This window comes from Amblyomma americanum, chromosome 1 (assembly GCF_052857255.1).
Source record: "Amblyomma americanum isolate KBUSLIRL-KWMA chromosome 1, ASM5285725v1, whole genome shotgun sequence".
Lineage (NCBI taxonomy): Eukaryota > Metazoa > Arthropoda > Arachnida > Ixodida > Ixodidae > Amblyomma > Amblyomma americanum.
In genome coordinates, this window is record NC_135497.1 from 420,855,710 (window position 1) to 420,879,017 (window position 23,308).

At 44.0% G+C, this 23,308-nt stretch overlaps 2 long non-coding RNA genes across 3 annotated transcripts; both read left to right on the forward strand.

The window, feature by feature from the left end:
• The first annotated feature begins 2,661 nt into the window (after positions 1-2,661).
• LOC144103437 (uncharacterized) lies at positions 2,662-6,963 on the forward strand. The gene is made up of 3 exons (XR_013308296.1): positions 2,662-2,819; positions 3,228-3,298; positions 6,857-6,963. It is a non-coding gene; the product is annotated as an uncharacterized LOC144103437 (long non-coding RNA).
• Positions 6,964-7,100: 137 nt separating this feature from the next.
• On the forward strand, positions 7,101-20,073 carry LOC144103452 (uncharacterized). Of its 2 annotated transcripts, XR_013308297.1 has the most exons (5): positions 7,101-7,272; positions 9,587-9,701; positions 9,944-10,099; positions 18,204-18,311; positions 19,994-20,073. It is a non-coding gene; the product is annotated as an uncharacterized LOC144103452 (long non-coding RNA). The 2 variants fall into 2 exon arrangements; XR_013308298.1 differs by lacking the exon at positions 18,204-18,311.
• Positions 20,074-23,308: the final 3,235 nt, after the last annotated feature.

Here is a 23,308-nt window from a genome sequence, read left to right on the forward strand (position 1 = left end):
ACATCTTTGCTACACAACCATTAATCAAAAACAGCAACTCCTTCATGGATAACAAAAGCACCGACACAACAACATATTGCTCAATGCAATGTTTAATTTAGTAGGTACCTATTGCCGCCCATTCAAGCCTGCTCTTCCTGCAGATAAATGAAACGTCACCAAAAAGCAGCGAGCAGCCATAATTGCTGCAGTGACAAGGAGGATGTGCACCATCGATGCTGTTCCCCCATCCTGAGTAGGAAATAGTAGCAGTTTTTTCTGGAAATACTCTGAAAGCACGAATTTTCTATCCATTGTTTACTTAGCTTGCACTGACACGACCCATTGTGTACTCGGTACATTTGCCAAACAAGGGGCCAGCCGATAGGCACACAAGACTGCAGAACATTGCTAACTTGCAAAAAATCAATGCACAGAAAGAAAAAGCTGACAAAAAAATGAGGAATTTCTTATATGCACTTTTTATACAATACTAAGAATGTGGCTAAGATATGGCATGAACATTGTTTTCTTCTGTTCACTTCGAAACTTTCCAGCCTGTGCTAGCATATTACTGTGATGTAAATAATGAAGCATGCTAGCACTGTACAATATGCTGTAACACTTATGAAATACTCCCCTTCAAGGCTACCTCATGCCTCTTACATGCGATAAAGTTTAAATCTGCCAAACTAGCTAGTCTGCAAGATGAGACACCAAGCCTCTGACATCTGGCGATGTGTACCTCCCATGTAATTAGAGTGATTGGAGATGCTCCTTTTTGATGGCATTTCAGTTGCTGGGTGTGGAAGGACCAGATATGAAGGGCAACAACTAGACACCAACTTTTTAAGCAACATCACAATAAGCAATGTGCCTTAACTTTCCTTCTGTACAAAAAGGAGTTTCATTTTCTATGTTCTGTGTACACACAACTGCTTGCATGTGCACATTTTGGCTTGCTGGGAGGTGCTTTCCTCTGTTAAACTACAGTTTTAACTCTGGCCTCAGTCTTCTGCGCCTTCTTAATTTTTTGCTAGCGTTCACCTTAAGCCGCGTACAAACTCACGCAGATCTCCACTTTTCTACGTTTCCAGCTGTCACATCTTCTCTGCCTTCGTCATGTCCACCACTGCATCCAATGCCTTCAAGTCTGCTGTGTATAATCATTTTAATTAATCTGCCTACACATGAATTTATGTTAGTTGCTATGCTCTCTTCGATGCCAATTGGCCCTGAGAGTAAATAAGTGAAATGATAGTCTAATCTAGGTCTGAGCAATCACGCATTATGTTGAGTTTATTTTCACGTTGGCCAGTAGAGAGTGGAAGGAAAAAAAGCTGCTAAGTGGAGCTCGACATGCCTCTCGACCCCTACACTGGAAAGCAGCAGACACCAAGGCATACGTAATCACTAACGACAACAGAACATGACAAGTGTGAAGTAATTCAGTAACGTTCGTCGCATTTACCACAGTGCATACTCGCTGCTCAGTAATTTATTACCTCATTAGACATTCTTCAAAGAGAGTGTACAATTATGTGTTTTGTTTGAACATGGCACCACAGTACAATGACAATCATTAACCTTGTGCCAACACAACATAAAATAAACTTCTGCCCAGTAAATGCATTGCTTACAGTGCCACCACGGCACCTGTTTAGAAAATAAGGTAAAAATATTAGTGACATTAAATTTGAGCAGACGGTAATTCCCCTACTACTCCCTAAAAAAATGAAAAAGGGTGCTCTTCCGACGGTACGTTTGTACGCTGTAATATTTGCGAGTCCAACTACGTGTGAAATTCAGATATAGATAATTAACGCCAAAGCATTCGGTTGAATGCGAGGCGCCAGGGCGCGGGCAAACAGTAATCGTCTTCAGGTATCCACTGGTGCCACGCCCTGAGGGCCACTGCTCGGCGAATACCATTCATGGCCACGTTCACATCCAACAAGCTTGTCACAAACATCACACAGGTGATGATGCAGCAGCAGTTCATCATTGCTGTTGGCCAGTGCTGAATTTTTTGGCGTGGTAAACGGAATCATCCACCAAAACGCGCGTCGACTGTTACTCGCCAGATTCTTGCAGTCCCACGAGGGAGAGCAGCTTTTCCGTCGGCTTCAAGTCTCCTCTTTCGTGCAGGGCCACTGGCATTGTAACGCACATTCTGCATGATCGTTTTACTACGCACCGATGCCGCACGGGAGCTGTTGTATGTACACTCCAATGCAGCGTTCCGGCCACACACATACACACACACACACACATACTAAAGACACGCAACGCGCAGGACGCACGCAGCGAACACGGAAGAACAAAAACCCATTCCATAGCGCCTGTTCATTCAACTCCACACTGCGCTAACTGCGCACATGTTTCCGACTGCGGGCTCGGCTAGCACTTCGACTTCGCCATGGCTAGCCATGGCCAAGCTGCGCTGCCGCTGGTGGTAATAACGTTCATACAACGAAAAGAAAAAACAATATATCAAATGAGTCAGGTTGTCAGCTAAAAAAGCTACCGTAAAATTAAATACATCTTATATGTTTTGCCGTTGTGCGCCTTTGCGACATCAGCGACGTGAGCTTGAGCGCGAATACGCGAATGGCGCTATGAATTTCCCGTGTTGCTCCGTAAATTGCAAATGGCGCGGCTGCGCCGCTAACTTTCAGACATGCTTGCAGAGGTAGTCGGTGCGAACAGTTGGAAGTTCAGTCGACTGGAATTGCTCAAGGAAAGTCAGCGGCACTGCATTTTTATTGTTTCTGTGCATTGCGAGTGACTTTGGCGGCAGCCACTCGGCAACGTCTCCGGTTTGGCGAACTTGTGAGAAGGTGATACTTTTGTTCTCAAATTTTGAAAGCGGTTTTTTTGTTTGTATTGTAACCCTGCGTCTCGTCGCATGTTATGTCCACGATAACATCAGTACAACGTGCATGCGCTTTCTGTCTCTATTTAGAGTAATATTGGTCGATCAGCGTAAACTTTTGAATTCAATTAAGCACGAACTGTCCATGTTGGTACTGCGTGTCGAATGTGTTTTGAGATGATTCTGAGCGGGAGATGGTGTTCTCATAATTTGTGTACTACCAGATATAGTCTAGACATTTGAAACCATTTATCACACTGAAACAAAGTTGGAAAACTGTTTTGTGTTCATGCATCTGCTGTCCTTAAACTTGACTTTTCGGCAATCATTCGCATGGCTCCTTTGGATCTGGAAAATTGACTACTGTTGCCAGGGGTGCCTGGTAGCAGAGCTCCTGGGGACGCCCAGTGGGTCATTTGTTTGTCCAAGTGCCCAGTACCAAAGGTACCATTCCTGACATTTTTTCCCAGTCCGTTAACCTCATATTCCTTGCAAAGATTACAGTATGTAATCAGGTAGTAAAAAAATTGGTAACTTCTGCATATTTTAGAACAGTTCAGAGAAATGCACGTGCAGCATCAGTATTCTCTCGGTAGAATTTCTGAGACCTGGATTCATTTCTTCTAGGACTGTGGCAAGCAGTAGGTCAACTGTACATAAATTTATTTTCCTCTGGTGCAAAGTAAAGAGTGCAAACGTCATAAGACAAGTCTCTAGTCTGTTTCATTCTCACTGCATTTGGCCAAAGCATATTATGAAATGCTGTATGTTTTATGCCCTAGTTTCCTTTACATTGAGCAGTAGATATTGACAGTGAATAGCAAGGCAACTCCACTCGCTGACGGTTTTGCCTTCGGCAGCAAAACAGGGAATACCTTACCCCATGTGTTATCTCGACAGACTGAAAACTGCGATGGACAGCTGCGTCCACAGCTGCTATCACCTCCCAAGTGCATGCGCTCGTAAGGCACATAACAACTCTGGATTGCCATTAACATAGCCTTGCTCATTGCAGTTGCCGATAAACACCTCATAAGTGGTACTATTATGCACTCTTTTCTTTGCCACTATGTATGAGCTTCTGTTTTCGCTCTTTCTAGAAATAATGCATGCAGTTTTGAACTGCGAAAAGAGAATTTACGTTTAACTAGATTGTCATGTCAGTATGTTACAGCCAAATTGTACATTGATGTCAGTGCTGGTGGTTTCTTTTCATTATTTTAGGAGAATGTTATAATTTTACCTATAGCAAATAATAGCCCTCACTAATTAGCTGATTTTGTCATGTCCAGTATTCTGATATGCTAAGCCACCAAAGCATGATTCAGAATGTTGTCAGAACTAAAGGCACTGAGTCTTTCGTGTCAGTAAAAAATGTGCTTTATAGCCCTGTCACATGGCATTCCTCGAAGGCCTTTCCAGCAAAGGCACCATTTTTCACCAAAGAAGCGAAAGCTTAAAGGAGCAGCGATGCAGCTACACGGTGCAGCCCAATGGTGAAAGTCGTTCAGGTTTAGCACCCGCTGCTATACTCGAGGTGGCTGAAGTGAGTGTTCTAAAATTAAAGTGGTGTATTCTGTTCATTCGTTGAGCTTTGACAATTTCTTATTCTTATTGCTTCCTTAAAAGTACTGCAACAGCTACTCTCATCAGCAGGAGCAGGTTTTGTACGTGTATTGCCTTGGCGTCCATGGGCGCTCGGTGTTGCCGCAACACTTTCACTGTCTTGAAATTTGAACATAAAACATAAACACCCGTACAAAAACCAAAGCCAGACATACCTTTCGTATTTGAAAAAAATTTTTTCAAACATTATTAGCTTATGTATTTTTTTTAATGCTTTTACTTTTTGACTTTGGATGGTACTGCGATCACAGCTTCTCGAATGCCGCGTCTTCGGGCTCCAAAGGTCTCGGTTGAGCGCCTTCGCCTCCAAGGCCCTTAGCGACAAAGGCGCAACATTTGTACCGGGTAGCTGCACTCCTTACGCCTTTGGATAGGATTCTCAAAGGCATTTGCGGTGCCCGTGTGACAGGGGTATTAGTGTGGTATGGCTGCTTGAACACCTGTCCCTGGTATCTCACAAACTGAATAAGCAAGGGAAAAGCCTCACGGTGCCTTCCGACGTTTCAACAAGAGGACTTGTCTTTGTCTGGCAAAGTGTTCATCATTGGTGGGGTTTAAATAAGGTTTTCACTTCGAGGCCAAAGGCCTGTTGTGTGGGACGAGGGTTCGATATGGGAAGGGCGTTACGATGGGGAGCATGAACCTTGACCAGGCATGATAGCTGCTAAAGAAGATTAACCGGTTGACCTGCAAAACTGTGAAAACAAAAAAGCCCAATTCAGTAGAAACGAATCTCGGGGTATGGAGTGTGGATAGTGGGCTTGAATGGCTTTATGTCCAGCCACAACAGGTGGCTTGGTATGGCTGGCTGCCTTTTCCTGAAAAACTAGGATAAAGGAATTAAGGAGCATGGCAGAATAAAATACCAGGGGGGGTGGGGGGCAAAATAATTTGAAGTAAAAAGAGAAAATGAAGGCAGGTTCGGAGAAAAGGCAAAAAGAAGGGGGAGGGGGAGGAGTATGGCAGCCAAGGTTCCGAGAAGTGATGTCAGGAGGTGCAGGGCGTAAGGTTAAAGTATAACGATAAATTAAAGAAAGCAGGAAAAGAGGGGGAAAATGTGGGTTGGGAAACCTCTGACCATGTTCAAGGCCTTTTCAAATAATTATGCCAATTCCGGAATGTACAGAGCTGGCCACATTTAGTGCAAACATGTAAGTGCATGGCCGCACTCTTTAGAGGTCCACTGTGTGCGGCGCAGCCACTCATCGCTGCAAAATGGCGCAAGAGGAGATGCACCTGGATGTGGTGCTTCGTGTCATGTTACACTTCGATGTGTGGCAATGTCAGACACAGTGGCCCAAAGAGCACAGCGATGTGCTCACGTGTTCGCACTAAGAGTGGACAACCCTGTACTTGATTCTAAGTTTCCTCTGTATATGTTGACCCCAGACGAAAACAAGTTGTCTTGTCGAAACGGCAAGCAGCCTGAGATTTTTCCTTCCCTTGTTCACTTTTTGAGTGTCAAGAAACCATCTGCCTACTCTCTCTGTACCATGCACTCCACATCTTGTACGGTTATCTTTGTATGTATACACCAGTGATAAATCATGAAGGAAATCAAGGGATTTGTATTTGTATTGCTTAACACTTACTTTAAAGCTATATCATGAGGGTATAGTTGAAAATGTGCTACGGGGGCTTGGTTGTGTGTCGTGACTGGTTTCTCTTTATCAGGGCTACTTGACAGCCACCATGAAACGCAGGCTTTTGAAAAGTCGTTCCTCATATAAAAGAGCGTTTCCACTGTTACAATGGAAATGTTATTTGCTAAAAACTTCAATCATTGCAGTTCAGGGATTGATATTTTTCAAATAACTAACCTGAAGTTCAAAACCTGCAGAAGAAACTATGTAACTTTTTTCCTGCCTTAAAAACCCAGTACTTATTTGCCAGTTTCAGCAAGCAGAGGTCTGTTTCATGGCACATACTTTCCACTACCTTGCATGAAAATTGTGCAGTACAGGCCCACCATAAAACTAGGGGCATAGTATACTGCTTGTATGCAACTACTTTGGCGTTAGACCATGCATAGCATGGTCTTATAGTTATTCTTTTCATTTGCAACTGGTTCATAAAAGGCCTATTCTGGCAAAAGGCATTTAGCAAAATTATCTTCCTCTGAATGCTTCTAAGGATAACTTTAGTTCATTCAGGAAAATATATATTGACAATATCTCTTAAAGGCATGATTGTCCATATTAGCTTTTGTTACCTCACAGTATTTAGTTTTGTGCCTCCAGCATCACTGACTTGCATCATATGTTAAATAGAGTAGTAAAAAGCTCGCTGTTAGTTTAAACCACAACTCATGATGGGGCTGTGCACTTTTTGTTGTGTTACATGAAATATACTTATGTATGAAACAATTTCTTTCAGCTGCACCTCACATGGTTCAAATTCCATCAGAAGAAAGGCTGCAACACAACATTGCTCACTTTCTGTTGCTTTCCCAGCACATAACATGCCATAACAGCACATAGCAGGTAAGATGTGAACAAAACAGTGCATGTATATGTTCCACACATGCATTTTGTGTACTACCAACACTATGATATGATTAACTATGTCATGTAGGAGAGAGCACACAAATCATTTTTTGTATATATTGCAGCCTGGTTATTTCAAGTTTTAAACTGGCCATTGAAACGACCCATTGTATCACCGCTGGTTACCCGATGGCACTGGGGATCGAACTCCACACCTACCGCTTGCGAGGCAGATGCTCGGACCACTAGGCCACTCCTGCGGTCCCCCCACTGATGTTGCTTACACCAGGCGCTGTTAAAGCCCCGGTATGTATGTTAAATGCATTTTAGAAAACCATTCACTTCCAAAGTACCATTTCATCTTTATAGCAAAACCACACTTCGCCTAGCTAGACAAACCTGCTGCATACAAGCCAGCAGAAGGGTTGCACATACATGCTTCGTTAGGAAAACATAAAAATCAAGCAGAGCCTGCCCTTCATGGTGCATTATACCCTGATTTTGAGCAATGATCAAGATAGGCAGATGGTCATTTCATTGCACACTTGCATGATACATTCGTAGAATCGAAAAGACAAGTACTATTGCAAAATCTTCAAACAGTGTTTATTCTCAGAGAAAACATATCATGAAAAAAGTGTTGGATTAGTTATGGTGCACCTTGTATGGGGAAAGGGGCTCCCACTTTGTGAAAGGCTTAATTTTGGAATAACGACAGCGTTTAAACTAGTTGGGTTACCATGTTTAGATAGTGGATGTGCTCAAAAAGACACTGGAAGTAAGCGCACTGTGTGGAAATCTTTCTGTATCCTTGTCTTTTCGAGCGCTTTCACGATCTAAACTTAAGTTTACAAGAGAGCAAGGAAAACAAATATTTAAATTCTGATAATTAAGAATAAAAGATCATGTTTCATTGTGTTGCTTAAAGTGTACATTGTATCACTATTGCTATATTGCAGCACTTCTGTCGTGGCCTTGCATTGCAGCCTCTTGACTTTTGTTTATATAATAGGCAGTCCTTTTTTTCATTCGATTGCAACACTTTCGAAGTTACTACAGAGATGCGTGGTAGCGAACTCTCAGATTAACGGTTTGCATTATTACGCCCGCATAACTTGCTAAGTGTTTCACTGCAGTCTTGTTAATAGAACAGCCTCTTGAAAGTATTCAGCCTGGTGGTCACTGAGGGTTACTGTTCACATATCAAAATGCCGGATCAGCTGTATACTCTTTACAGCTACCAGAACTATGGTACATTTCATGACATGCTGGCTGAAGAGTGCTGGAGCACCAGACTGGGGATTTGGATGAAACAATTTTCAAATGTGTGCTCGGTATCACGCTGTTTTGTTCCAGTTGTGGAGAGGTTTTCTTTTCATATTTGTTCTGTCAAACATTTAAATTTTGGGCAATATGTTGTTGCCTTTATCTTGTGTTCTCTTTGTTGTTGAGGTTTAGTATTTTTGGCACAAGCACTCCACTCTATTACTTTTCAGTATAATTTAGAATTTGTAGGGCACGTCATGAAGAATAATACTTCTACTTGAATAATCTGCATGTGTTTATGTTCTCATTGTTGATATAAAAACTTAGTTGAGACAGCTTGTATTTTAGCTCTGGCTAGAATTTTTAGGAGAGCCTCAGTAACATAATCACATGACCAACACAAACTTGTTATTATTGTTTGTGCAATGAAAAACAGTTTTAAAATAGTTATTAACAGCTGTCAGTGTAGGACTGGCCTAAAATGTTTTGTGCTCTATGTAGCTCTTCTCTGAGGCAGGATTAATTCATCTGCACCTGCAGCCTGATACCGCCAAGATACCAATTCTTGGGTGAACTTATGATTTTTTTTCACTGAGCAAACTTGCATCATCTTGAAGCATGGAACTTGAGCTGATTCTTAACAGCTCTAGTGTAGCGAATTTCATTATCTTCATTGCTTAGTTTACATTCACCTCAGGACAATGGCCTTTTCCAGTTTAATTATCTGTGTCTTGCACCAGCTACATGCCACACTATCAGAAATCACCTAATCTTATCTAGTGAGCTTATAATCAGCTATCTCCTGCTATATTTTCCTTAGGGTGAAATTCATTTTGTTGCGTTACAATGCAAAAGCTGTTTCCTGGCGTGGTGCTCAGCTTATCTGGAATGAAATGCTTGGGAAATGGGTCTCTGATTTCACCTTGAGTAGACGAAATTAACTTATGCTAAGGCACTCTTTGGCCACAGATGCCCTTGTGCCATTAAAATCCATCAAATTCATTATGTTGCCCTAAGATACCATTGGTGATTCATTCTCTGCATTGTATGCCCTGGCCAGATCCATTTTCTTCTTTTAATTTCTGCCAGAATATTAACAACTTCCTTGTTCATCCCTGTTGTGGTTTCACTCGGTCAGTTGTTCTATTATTAATTATAATCACTTTATTGAAAACATATTTTGGGCTAAATGGCATCAAGTTTGCCACTCTGCATAATGATATATATGTTTGGTCTTGTATGTCTTTACTTGTGTGGTAATGTTTATTTTGTGCTCACTGTCTAAACAACCTTATTTGCCTATGATATCCTAAGCCCTTCTATACCTATTTTCCTTCCCCATGGCTCTTTTCAGTCATTCCTCCTCTTTCCTTTACACCGGCTATTGGTCACAAGGCTGCTGTGGGAACGACAGTCAGCACTGGGCCCTTTTTTGTTCATGGAACCTGCACTGCTACTATTAGCACATAGTACGTTATCAGTATTTTTGTCATACTGCATTTATTGTTATTTATGAAGTAGTTGGCTAAGGCAACGGTAGCAGTGTTGGATATTGCAATATATTAAGCATATATCTCACTTGCAATATATCAGTGTGTTCACTATTACACTACCCTCTATTTCTTTCAGTTCAGTTATTTGGCTATAGATATATTGTGCTGCTTTCCTAGTTTAGTCCACTCAAACTGAAACTTTGCTCTTTGTGTCACAGGTAGAATCTACAATGATTGCTGCTCTGTGTCTTGTAAGCAGGAGGCAGTGTTCAATGGAGCCATGAACTTTCCTTCGAATTGAAAAGCCTTTGCCGTATTATGCGCTGAACCACGAGTGTGAAGAGGAAAATGTCATGCCTTGGATTTCTGCAGAGGTGAGCCATTGCGGTGAATCCACCAGCGCGAAAGACAGGGATGAGAAAGGAGACAAGACAGGTGCTGACTCGCGACTATAGTTTATTGGCGTGAACAGGGAATATATAAAAAGCCAAGCAATACCATATACCATGTAGTTACAGATAAGCATACAGGACAACATGAGTCAAAAATCGCCCTCAACATTTCCCTGATCGAGGTAGTCCAACTCATTGTATGTTAACACGATAGACAAAACACACATTCTTCACGGAGTCATAAGATGTGTCTAGCCTCGATAATCTCCCATTTAATCTCTCTGAATTTACTGCCAAAATGCGTGTTGCCAAAAGGAAAGGGTAGCAGACTTCACATCCCGTGCAGTGTACAGCAGAGTTACCCCAACCACCTAGCCAAGCCCCTACCCTCTTGTGTTCCTGTAGTCTTACATTCATACACCTTCCAGTTGCACCTACGTAAACCAGACTACAAGATAATAATATTTGATACCACATTCATTTTTCAAGGTACATATACATTTCACTATACACGTGTACTTTTCTCGAGCCACATTCACAGAATTATTCTTAAAATTTTACATGCTTTAGACAACGTATTAGGGGCCGAGAAAGCCACTTTTACATCATACCTTCTGGCCACATTTTTCAAATTTTGCGACAATTTATGTACATACGGTAACACAACTGGTCTTTTGGCATCTCGCTGGCTGGCCCCAGCCAGATTGTGCCGGTCGCCGCAAAACTGTCTCAGCTTCTTTAACAATTTATCATATGCTCTTGCAGTAACAAGGTTTGGAAATCCTGCGTTCGTTAACCTTAAAATCTGCTCTTGGAAACTAGCCGTCATGCTGTGAAAGCATAATTTCATCAATTCTGAGCCCGCGCTAGAAAGTGCAATGCTATCTTTCACTAGCTTGGAATGGTCGACATGTAGCCAGGTAGCAGCTTAACACTCGCCAGCACACATGAAGTGTGCTGAACATCAAGGTAAGGTCCAGAAACCACAGCTCTTTTTCTTGGGACATTTGCTCCAAGGTAAACCCGAGATAAAGGCCTTGCTCCTTAAACAACTTGAGAAGATGTACAGGTCCCGAACTATCACAACCTTTATAAAAGACCAGAAAATCATCGACATAGCAAAAGATTTTTCCCCCAGCCCATGCACATTCTAGACAATTATTCTATCCAGCCTACTCAAGAAAATATTGCTTAGCACAAGGTCAACCTTTGAACCACTACATATTCGAGACTTTAGAACACATACCGCACTGCACTACTCTACAAACATGCTCTTCAAATAAATGCTATTCAATAACATGCTCTTCAGATAAATTTCAGAAAAGGATTCATGCAAAATTATCTCTGGTTATTTGCAAAAGCATCTGTCTACTTCGCATCTTGAAGATCCATTTCTTGTACTCAATTCGCAGTGTGGTTGAGTATCTTAAGAATGATAATCCAGCGGATTGTCTTGTAATTAGTGTCGATGTAGAACTATTTTGTTCTATCCCATATGAAGATCTTGTGAAAAGCTTATGAATGTGTATATCGGAGCACAACGATGAGCTCGTGTTTAGGAATGGGTGTGTAACATGTCGTTTTTGGCACTTGCCTCCTTTTATTTGAAGTGAAGAGCATGTTTGTGGAGTATGGCAGTGCGGCATATGTTCAAAAGTCTGCTAAATGTATCGATTCGAAGGTTGCCCCTGTGCTAAGCAATATTCTCTTAAGCAGGGTGGAAGGAATGATTGCCAAGAAATTGCATGGGCTGGGGGAAATCTTTCGCTACGTCTATGATTTTCTGGTCTTTTACAAAGGTTGTAATAGTGTGGGACCTGTACATATTGTGAACTTGTTTAAGGAGCAAGGCCTTTGTCTTAAGTTTACCTTGAAGAAAATGTCCCAACAAAAAGACCTGCGGTTTCTGAACCTTACCTTGATGTTCTGCACACGCCATGTGTGCTAGCGATATTCACCCAGGAGTGTTAAGCAGCTACTTGACTGTTGGTCGAATGATTCTAAGCTAGTGAAAGATAGCATTGCGTCGTCAAGTCTAGGCTCGGTATTGGTGAAGCCATGCTTTTACAGCCTGACAACTGGTTTCCAAGAGAAGATTTTAAGGCTAATGAAAGCATGATTTCCCAACCATGCTATTGCAGAAGCGTGCGATAAATTGTTAAAGCTGAGCATATAAGATTGGGCAAGTTGGTCTGACATGCTAAAGATAAGAATGGCGCAGCATCAAGTAACGAGGACAACAGGAGAGCACACCCACGCACAAGTGCCATCCTTGGAGCGGATGCAGAATCTAAGAGCGTGTACTTGACATTCAGCGTTGGCAGCCAAGGATCGGGCTCGTTCAATCTTTAGCGTTCAAATCCGTGTTTCCTCGTTTCCTTGACTGTCAACGCTGAATGTCAAGCACGCGCTCTTGGATTTTGTATCTGCTCCAGGGTTGGCACTGTGTGGGTGTGCTGTCCTGCTTTCCTCGTTACTTGATGCTGTGCCATCCTTCCCTTTAGCATGTTAAAAGCTGAAACCCCTTCGCAGGGACTGGCATGATCAGGCTGGGGCCAGCCAGTGAGATGCCAAAAGACTGACTGTGTTGTTGCAGATTGTTGCAAAATTTGAAAACTGTGGCCAGAAGGTATGACGTAAAAATGGTGTGTTCGGCCCCTAATAAGTTGTCTACAATCTGTAAAATTGTTAATAATTTTGTGAATTTCGTTAGGGAAAAGCACATGTGTCGAGTGAAACGTGGCAACATATATGTGCCTTGCAACTATTGCATGCATTGCATACCATTATCATGTGGTTGGGTTTATGTTGGTGAAACTGGAATGTGTATCAATGTAAGACTACAGGAGCATGAGAGGTATTTGGATATTGGTAGGGGCTGTAACTTATCTGCATATTACAAGGGATGTGAAGGCTGCTAGCCATTCCTTTCGGCAACACGCATTTTGGCACTACGTTCACAGCAGATTAACCAGGAAATTATCGAGGCTAGACACATCTTATGACTCGGTGACGAATGTGTGAGTGTGCTGCCCATAGCGTTAACATGCAGCGGGTGTATCAGATAGCAGCTTATCAGCCCGAGAACGGCGGGCCGCATCTTTTCCTCCCTCGTTCCCCTTCCCCTCTTTCGTTTCGTGGCCTTTAAAAAGGAAAGGAATAAACTGCCGAGGGGCTTTTTTCTTCGTCGGCACAGCACCTTGCTGCAATGTGTGCCTATTCCCTTTAGACGTACGATACTTGGTGTCAGAAGTGCCGAAGCCCCGCCGATATGGATATTGTCAAGCCTCCAGAGCCGCTACAGTTCTCCGGAAACCTACGAAGAAACTGGCACACGTTCAAGCAAAAACTGGAGCTTTTCTTCACGGCTACGCCCACTACACCGCCCAGATCGGAAGCCGCCAAGACGGCAATCCTTCTCAGCGCCGCGGGTGAAGAGGCTCTCGACGTCTATAACAACTTCTCCTTCGAAGCAGGTGAGAGCAAGGAAGACTACCAGACAGTGCTGCGCAAGTTTCAGGCGTACTGTGTGGATGAAGGAAACGAAGTTTACGAAAGACACGTTTTTCGCCTCCGCGTGCAGGATGAAGGAGAGCCTTTTGAGCAATATCTGCGGCAGTTAAAGAAACAGGCGAAGCTATGCAATTTCGGCACGCTCGAAGAATCTATGATAAGAGATCAGGTTGTTTTCGGCACTAACAATCCGAAGATAAGGGAGAAAATGCTACGAGAAAAGGACCTAACCTTACAGAAGGCGGAGCAGATGTGCAAAGTGGCCGAGGTCTCGGCGCGGCAAAATGCTGCTTGGTCGAATGACACCCTACAAGTAGACTACGCCCACAAACGGGAGCATGACCGGAAACCTTTTCGATGTCGACAATGCAACAGGGCTCATGCGCAAGGAGACTGCCCGGCGTATGGAAAGATATGTTATGCTTGCAAGAAGCCGAATCATTTTGCGGTATGCTGCAGGCGCCGCCAGAGCAGACAGGTAGATGAAGTAAAAGAAGATAAGATGGAGGACGGGTTCGATATTTCAGATATCGGAGTGTGCGGAATCAGCGACGGGGCCGGTGCAGACTGGACGGTCAGCGGAAACATATGCGGCAAAGAAATTAGATTCAAAGTTGACACAGGCTCACAAGCAAACATAGTTCCTGTAACTCTTTACCGTCGTTTGAAAAACACCGCGAGCCTCCAGAAAAGCACTGCAGTGCTGAAGGCGTACAACGGCAGTGCTATCAAGCATGTCGGAGTGGATAGAGAGATCCTTGTTCTCAACGGTGTGGCACACGTTGTGACCTTCTTCGTGGTCAAGAAGGGTCGGCAGGCCATACTAGGGCTGCAGACATGTCAGCAGTTTGGGCTAGTGCCGAAAGCTGTGGATTCGGTGGAATGGAATGAGACAGCACCGGAGAAAGCCTTTCCAGACTTGTTCCAGGGTACGGGGTGTGTTGGACGGCAGTACCGGATGGTCCTGCGGGCGGATGCTGTCCCAGTAGTGCATCCAGCACGAAGAGTACCTTTGGCCCTCCGGGACCCTCTTCGACAAGAACTGGAGCGCATGGAAAAGGCTGCCATTATCAAAAAGGTGGATGAGCCCACAGAATGGGTAAGCCCTTTGGTGATAGCGCGTAAGAAAGATGGAGCGCTTCGTGTCTGCATGGATCCAAGGGAAATCAACAAGAACATCAAACGCGAGCACTATCCAATGCCAACAAGGGAAGAGATTGAGGCAGAGCTGTCGGGTGCAAAGTTTTTTTCCCGGCTAGACGCAAATGCAGGTTTCCATCAAATCCCATTAGACGAAGCTACATCGCGGGCGTGTACTTTTGCGACACCATTTGGGCGTTACCGATTTTTGCGTCTTCCTTTTGGAATTTCATCAGCGAGCGAAGTTTTCCAGAAAACGCTAACTGAAATCTTCGAGGGACTGGAAGGCGTCCGCATATACATTGATGATATTCTAGTGTGGGGTGACAGTGAGAAGCAGCATAACGAGCGCCTCCATGCCGTGCTAACGCGGGCAGCACAGGCGGGCTTGACGTTTAACAGGCAGAAATGCGTGTTTGGGTTGAAAGAAATTGCGTTCTTGGGCGACGTAATAGGTGAGCAAGGCGTTCGTCCCGGTCGCAACTTAGTTGAAAGCGTCCTTTCGCTGCCGGCGCCGCAAGATAGGCATTCAGTGCGCAGAATGATGGGCGTTGTTAACTACTTTCGCAAGTACGTCCCGTCACTGAGTGATAAGACAGTCTTACTGCGGACACTCTTAAAAGAAAACGTCATGTTTGAATGGACGGCGGCGCATCAGCGTGAATGGAGAGAAATTTGCGACGCACTGACAAACCCTCCATTACTCGCGCTTTTTGATGAAGCAAAGGAAACCAAGATCACTGCGGACGCTTCGGGGACTGATTTGGGCGCTGCACTACTGCAGCGATATGGCAGTGACTGGCGACCAGTGTCGTACGCATCAAGGACCCTAACAGATAGCGAAACACGCTATTCGCAAATTGAAAAGGAAACGCTTGCGGTAGTGTTCGCATGCGAAAAGTTCCATCATTTTGTTTATGGACACAGGGTACTGATCGAAACTGGCCATAGGCCCTTGCTTGCAATTTCCGAAAAGAACATTGCAGACATGCCTCCGCGATTGCAGCGTTTTTTTATTAGGCTGCTACAATATGATTATACGTTGCAGTTCGTTCCTGGCAAAGACTTGCTGCTGGCGGACATGTTGTCACGTGCACCAGTGCCAACGCAGGCGTCGAGTGCCTCATCGGAAGCAGACTGCGACATCCATGCCGTACAGGTCGTCTCCAGCATCGTAAGCACGCCAATGAAAGAGCGTCTGGAAAAGGAAATCAGGGATGACCTGTACTTAAGCGAGGTGAGACAGCGAATTTCACAAGGGGCTGCCATCGACGGTGAACTGAAGCCGTTTGCCAGAGAGCTGTCTGTGGTAGAAGGAATACTGCTCAAGGGCTCTAAAGTTGTCATACCTAAATCTATGAGAGCAGAAATTCTTCAGAGGATTCACGAGGGGCACCTTGGACTAAATAAATGCAAAGCCAGAGCGCGGAGATTGGTATTCTGGCCTGCGCTCAACAGTGCCATTGACGAGTTCCTGCGAGTGTGCAGTACTTGCCAAAAGTATGCGTACAACCAGCAGAGGGAATCCTTGCTCATGCAGCCCACCCCGGATAGGCCATGGTACCGCGTAGGAATTGACCTCTGCCAGTTTGGTGGAGCCGCTTATGTCGCAGTGTACGATGCCCACTCAAATTTCCCTGAAGTAGAGAAGCTAAGAGGCACAGCGGCAAAAGAGGTCATAGCCAAGATATCGGCCATTTTCTCACGGTACGGCATCCCGGTGCAAGTGTGGACTTACAACGGGCCCCAGTTTTCATCGCGAGAATTTCGTTTGTTTGCGCAGAAGTACGACTTCCAGCACATCACATCGAGTCCAGAGTTCCCAAGGTCAAATGGGCTTGCGGAAAAGGGGGTTCAGATAATTAAGCGCATCCTTAAGAAGACGAATGAGTCACGCGGTGACTTTTGGTTGGGTCTCTTAGCCTATCGTTCTTCTCCCTTAGAAGATGGCCGCTCTCCGGGCGAACTGCTGCAAGGCCGACGCCTCCGCACTTCCCTGCCTGAATACAACGAGGATTCCAGTGTCCCAGTGCGAAAGCATTGCCAATCTTCGAGGGGAAAGGTACTGCCACCTCTCAAAGAGGGCAGTTCAGTTCGTGTGCACGGCGACAACTGGTCACGCACAGCAACAGTAATCGAGAAAGCAGCACCGAGGTCGTACGTGGTGAAGACTGAGAACCAGCGGCTCTTGAGGCGAAACAGGCAACACTTGCTGCACATTCCCGGAGGCGATGAAAGTATGCAGAGAGATCAGGACGTCGACAGCCGGGGAAAACAGTGTCTCAGCGATAAAGACCAGGATATCGACCGCCCGGGAGGACACGCACATACAGACCGACAAAACATGGTGCATCCGACGCACGCGGCTCAGGAGACAGGCCGGGACGTCGACATCTCGCAAGAACAATCTCCACGGCACAGACAGAACATCGAAGATCCAAAAGCAGCTACGCATAAAAACTATCTCACCTCGTCAGGTCCGCGGAAATCAACCAGGCAACGTGCGGAACCTCGACGACTTCACTATGACTGCAGTTTCCGCCAAATATCGTAGTTTGTCTTTTTGTTTTTTGTTTTTTATACAGAAGAGAAGATGTATCAGATAGCAGCTTATCAGCCCGAGAACGGCGGGCCGCATCTTTCCCTCCCTCGTTCCCCTTCCCCTCTTTCGTTTCGTGGCCTTTAAAAAGGAAAGGAATAAACTGCCGAGGGGCTTTTTTCTTCGTCGGCACAGCACCTTGCTGCAATGTGTGCCTATTCCCTTTAGACGTACGATACAGCGGGTTGGACTGTCTAGATGAGAGGAATGTTAAGGGCAATCTTTTACTTATGTTGTGATGTAGCTTATGTGTAATTGTGTAGTTTGTGGCGTGTGGCTTTTCTGTATATACTCTGTTCACTTCAATAAACTTCAGTTGCGAGTCAGTGCCTGTTTTGTTTCTTTTCTCGTCCCTGTCTCGTGCTGATAGATTCAAGTACTTGTAGAGTAGATTCACTGAATTGTGTACTTGCAGAGGCTTGTGAAAAAACGAGAGGAATTTTCTTTCCTTTATGCGGAATGGAAGGTCCAAATTTTTTTACTTAAATTTTTGCAGCATTAAATTCTATTCGGAAAGGTAAAACCCACTTTATTGTACATTTTGTGTGCAATGGTGCCGGTGGCTGCATGCAACTGAAAACATTCGTCCAGGTTATCTAGCTAGCGTCCTTCTTCCTTGTGCCACATTTTCTGAAATAATATTTTGTCAGATTTATTTCAATCAGAATTTCTAAGAACATATTGGTGATCACCTAATTTGCTGATCACATATGACATAATTCAAAGCGTGATCATTGGTATTTTTTAGTCTGGGGCAGTACAATGAGAAGTACATAGTATATAGTAAAATTAAATATGACCAGTCTAACATAAACAAAACTACTTTTTTTAAAGGAAAATTTTGCTACCGAAGTGCTGGAGTGACATGGCATTATGAAGACGTGGACAGTGTGCTGTATTCATGATGGCACGAGAACTTGCGTACAGTGCTTCAGGTAACTGGTGAGTACCTTGGTGCTGTGCTTCTGCTAATGTAGCCAAATTATGTTTTTAATCTAAGAGCGTATCTGAAAACTTAAGCAAAAATTGAGTAGTATTTAGATATTCTTGCACCAGATACCACTGTGAGAATTAGTTATTAATGATGTGTCTCACATGTACCCTTGTCTGCTGAATATAGTAAGCATGGCTTTCGAGCTGAGTGCCTCCGACGTATGAAAAAAAAATGGCCACTGGGCTGCTCCACAACGCGTGGAGCAGCCCAGTGTAGCACATTCAGGCTTCATGGAGTGGAGAATGAAGGCAGTAAGTAATTTAAGAGTAGAAAACACAGCACAAACCACAGGACCAGGAAACTGACAGGACACACCGACCCTGATGACACTCTTTGCATGACGGGTGTTATAAAGTTGCCTGTCATGTAGAGCAAGATGGAGGTCGCACAGGACGGGTGTTAAATATGAGTTGATGCAGACACCTGTCATTACGTAGTACTCACTGTAGAACTCGAGCAAGAAGCAAAGGTAACAGCTGAGCATGGCCACTCTTGTGCTTTCCTGCGCAAGCAATCTAGAATTGCACTTAGAAATCTTTTATGCTTTTTCTTGACATATACATCATTGCTGCATGTGGCGAGGAAAAGTACATACCCTTGATGTCAAGTGACAGTGAACTCACAGGGCTGGTAACAGCTCACTGAGGTGTTGTGGTATATCTACAGGGCACCTCATGAGAACAAAGAGCCCTTGAAGGAATTCTCTCAAAGTTTGTTGCCACATAGACCTCTTCGTAATCAATGACTCTAAAAGGCAAGCCTTCCTTTCGTGTCACAAAAAAAGGCCTAGGACATGGGTCTTTTTGCTTCTCCATTAGTGCCAAAATGTTTGCTAGCGAGATCTTTCGCAGATATATAATTATTTCACAAAATGTCAAGAAGGAGACTGAAGCTGCACCAAGCAGTACCAGTAAAAAACTTATCACGGCTGTTCAAAAAGCAGAAAGACTCATGCCTTCATCCTTATTTTGCATCAGACACATGAGGACACTTCGTCTTTCTGGGTCATAATTTTAAAAAGGTTCACATGGCAACGGCCTTTGGTTAAGTTTCTGCCAAGAGCCCTTTTTTTGAAACTTGAGCATCCGTTCCTTGTGAGGCACACTGCAGAGATATTGGAATGCCATAATAAAAATCGTCATAATCTGCCGCAACGGGCATGCCCGGGGACTTTCACTTCGTCTTGTCTTGCCTATAACAAATTGGATGGACGATAAATTCGGCAAGCGTCTCCCACCTTTTTCAGATATTACCAATGTTCCTTGCTCGCTAAGTTGTGCATTTAGTACTATGTACAGAAAGGCACCTGCATTGAATTGCATCTGGCCCCCATCCTGAGCTACTTTCTATTTGCACAAAATGATAAGCAACTGTAAAGACTTTCATGCGCACAGTGCCGCCCGCGAAAGCGCATTTTGTCTGCTTCTTTCTGGACCTGTGGTTTTTGCTGTTTACTGTTATGAGAAATGAATTTTGGGCAATAAATTATAACGGGTTGGTTCTCGGTGAATGGCTTTTGAAAGCTTTTACGAAAGCCGATTGTTCAATAGCGGATGGTTGAAATGTATTTGTGAAATTTATATTTGGTGTTGTGTGACCACTAAATGAGGATTTTTTTTATGCTTTTCAGATGGATCCGACAGCAATGTGCAGGTGTACAATGTGTGTAGTTTGCCATGAAAATAAAACGTATGTACTTGTACTCACCCAAACACTTACCACTCTTTCATTCTAAGCTGCATTCTTTGTAAGTATGCACTACATAATATGCGTAAAGGAAACCCTTGTACATAATACTTATTTCTTCGACACCTGGACGGCTATATCTGCAGTGAACATTGCGGGCAGAAGCTATACGAAGACGCATGTTCATGTACTACAGAAAGTACATAATTACAATACAGATAATTTCCGCTCTAGATGAAATGACTTCCGAGTAAACGGAGGACGTATGCATACACATTGCGGAAACTTCAATAAGAACAAAACATAAGCATTCGTTGTGAAAAAACGATTTCGGTCTCGTGCATAGCATGGCGTAACTTTCCGTTACCAAGAATGTGACAGTCGTCATACGGAGTCTCTGTTTCTCACATTTAGTCCGTACCTCATGTTGCGGAAAACCCTCCGGCAACGCATTACCAGCGGGTTTCTTTGTACTGCGGAGCATTTTCTTTTACAGTGCACAGATGAACTCTCAGCCGAGCACCAGCAGCCTGGTTGGTTAGTTGGCCGTTAATGGTGTTCGTTCTTCTTCTAAATACCCTTTCTTCTTAACGTCTTCTCAATGGCAATGAAATAGGGGGTATGTTATATAAAGTAAAACCCTCCCCTTGCTTTTTAGGCAGCGAAAATATTTGCGCAAGACTCCACTGCTGTGGTATCCAAGGACCTTTATTAGAGTGGGAATAGGTCTTCACGTGACTCGTTAAACAAAAATTTGTTCACAGAAGAGGTGACCTTCTCAGGGCCAGGAGAGCCGCTGGGGGTGGGTGCATAACAATTTGCGATAGCTCAGGTAGAGAGACCTGAATAAAATAACTTGAGGTACATGTGATTATTCGCCGCGAGACCGACGCCGGCGGCGCCGTAGCTGCAGTGTGACTCGACAGCCGGCTGCACCCGCTGGAACGTACGCTCTGCGTTTCGCTTCCAAATTTACGGTGGATTTTCTGCCGATAAAAACGTGCCCTCTGCAATAGATGAGTGATATATTTCTTAAAATGTTTCGACTGTGCACAGAAAAGCGTAAAACTGGCAAACGGAACGTAAAAGAAGCGCGGTTTGTAGGAAAACACGGAACTGCCATGCAACCAGATAACACTGGTTTTTTAATCTCCTCAGTTTTGGCTTGTGTTCTTCTTGTAGGACTCTCACAGCCCTGATATAATTATTGCATCACACTTCTCTAAAGGCAGTTTTGTTTTTTCTTTGATTTTTCACCAATGTGCGCGCCACTGCCTATGCCACACAAAAGGTAATGTTGTACAGGTGTTAGGCAGCCAAATTAAGCATGAATGAATGCAAGCAGGTGCATTTTTCCTAATGAAGTGCTACAGTGGCGAAACACGGTGCTATGCGTAGAAGATAAGAGCCATTCGAAACGTATTTTTTCCAGCAATGTACTATGCATGCGCTTTCCCTTGATTATTTTTCTAAGGCGACGCCACTGTACTTGTCTTTTACGACAGGCGCTTCACTGGGTAGAGAACCGACGAAATTTGGGAATATACATTGGTTACCGTGCTAGCATTTTTGAGCCCACGCAGAGGTACTGGTACTTTACGCCCTGACCTAGACAGAGTCTAGTTCACTAGCATTCTTAGTCGAAGATTAAGCGGTTTATATGCAGCGTTAGCAGCGTAGCGCCCTGCAGGTTTATCCACGGATAGTGAGCGCACATATCCGGTCTGGCTAGACGACACCGGCAATTCCCCGAACAGTTCCCCCAAATTAAATCGCACGCCGGCATTGCACACGAATTTTCGCCGCACAGGAAAGCTGACTGCTCAAGCGTGTACCATGTAAGGAATGTTCCTACTTTCAGTGGGGTTAGCTCGCCGAACTTAGAGCGAGGCTGATTTTTGCAGCAAATTTCCGTGAAGTTAATCGTGTGGCGCTGCGCGAATGATTATGAACGCGACTATCACTAGTTTAAAATGACAGTTGGCCGTGTGACAGGAGTATTACGGTTACCAAAACTTAGGAGCTTCGATTAATTTTTATATTCTGATGTGTAAGCTGCGAGTTACTCGGTTCAAAGAGAATGGAGATGACTGCGTGTGAGTGCAGTTAGGCATGTGAAAGGAGTTTTGAGGGAATGAAGATTCGTTTAGCACTCTAATAATCGGCAGTGCCAATCTTATAAAACAAAAAAAATGCAGAATATCTCGAATAGAGTTGCCAGGAATAAAACTTTCCGCATATTAATTCTGTGTTCCAAAAACATCGATTATCTCCTTGTTCATGCGACGATTAGATTTATCAGTCCTTGCTAACTATACATCCAACATGTATAAAGGGAAAGATAGTGAAACGCGTATAATATTCAGCGCTATTATATTCCGCTCATAGAGTGCTGACGCAGCATATATATATATATATATATATATATATATATATTGTTCGTTTTTTTTTCTTAATTTTTAATTGTCAGGAGCAGTGAGCTAAGGCGGGAGAAAGCTTGCACTTAGCTGAGTGCCAACGTTATTTGGCTGACAATGGCGTACGTGTATCTGGATTTACCAGGTAATATTTGCGGTTTCATTTAACTGCGGGGCATGATGTGAATCCTCAAACGTTTTCGCAGTTTAATGTCAAAATATTCGCAATGTTGTCCTATGTGGTTCATGCGCAATGGACTTAAAATTTAACATGAATAAACGATACACAAATGCCGTAGGAAACCAATGAAGAGAGCGAGTAGAATAAACTCAACTTGATCATGCAGATGGAAAACATAAATTATCCCATTCAAAGTGATGACGGCAGTGTACAATAGCTGAGCGGCTGCATTGAGTTGTTTGTATGGCAGCGACCTGTTCGTTTTGGTTTGATGCCTAACTTAACGCCATCGTCACTGTGTTTAAGCCGACACGCGGCAAAGATTCTCCACTGTTGAACACCGGCGGATGATGACATAATCCAGCATTACATAGTGGATATAAACACTTAGTGTCTTTCTGGCAGCGTAAGAGGCATACAACTAAATCGGAGCTCCCAAAATCCTCGAAACAAACAGTCACGAGGAATATTTTCCGTACGAGCGCGCGTAAACACAGCTGGCTAGCAGACGACGCCAGCGGAAGTCCACACCATAGAGGGTTCGTCGCTGCTCCGCGAGGTGGCGACTCTGCTCGATCTCATGGCCAATAGCTGGTGATAGAAGAGCAAATGTAAATCGACGCTCTAGACATAATTTCACCAGCGAAGGTAGAGACACCAG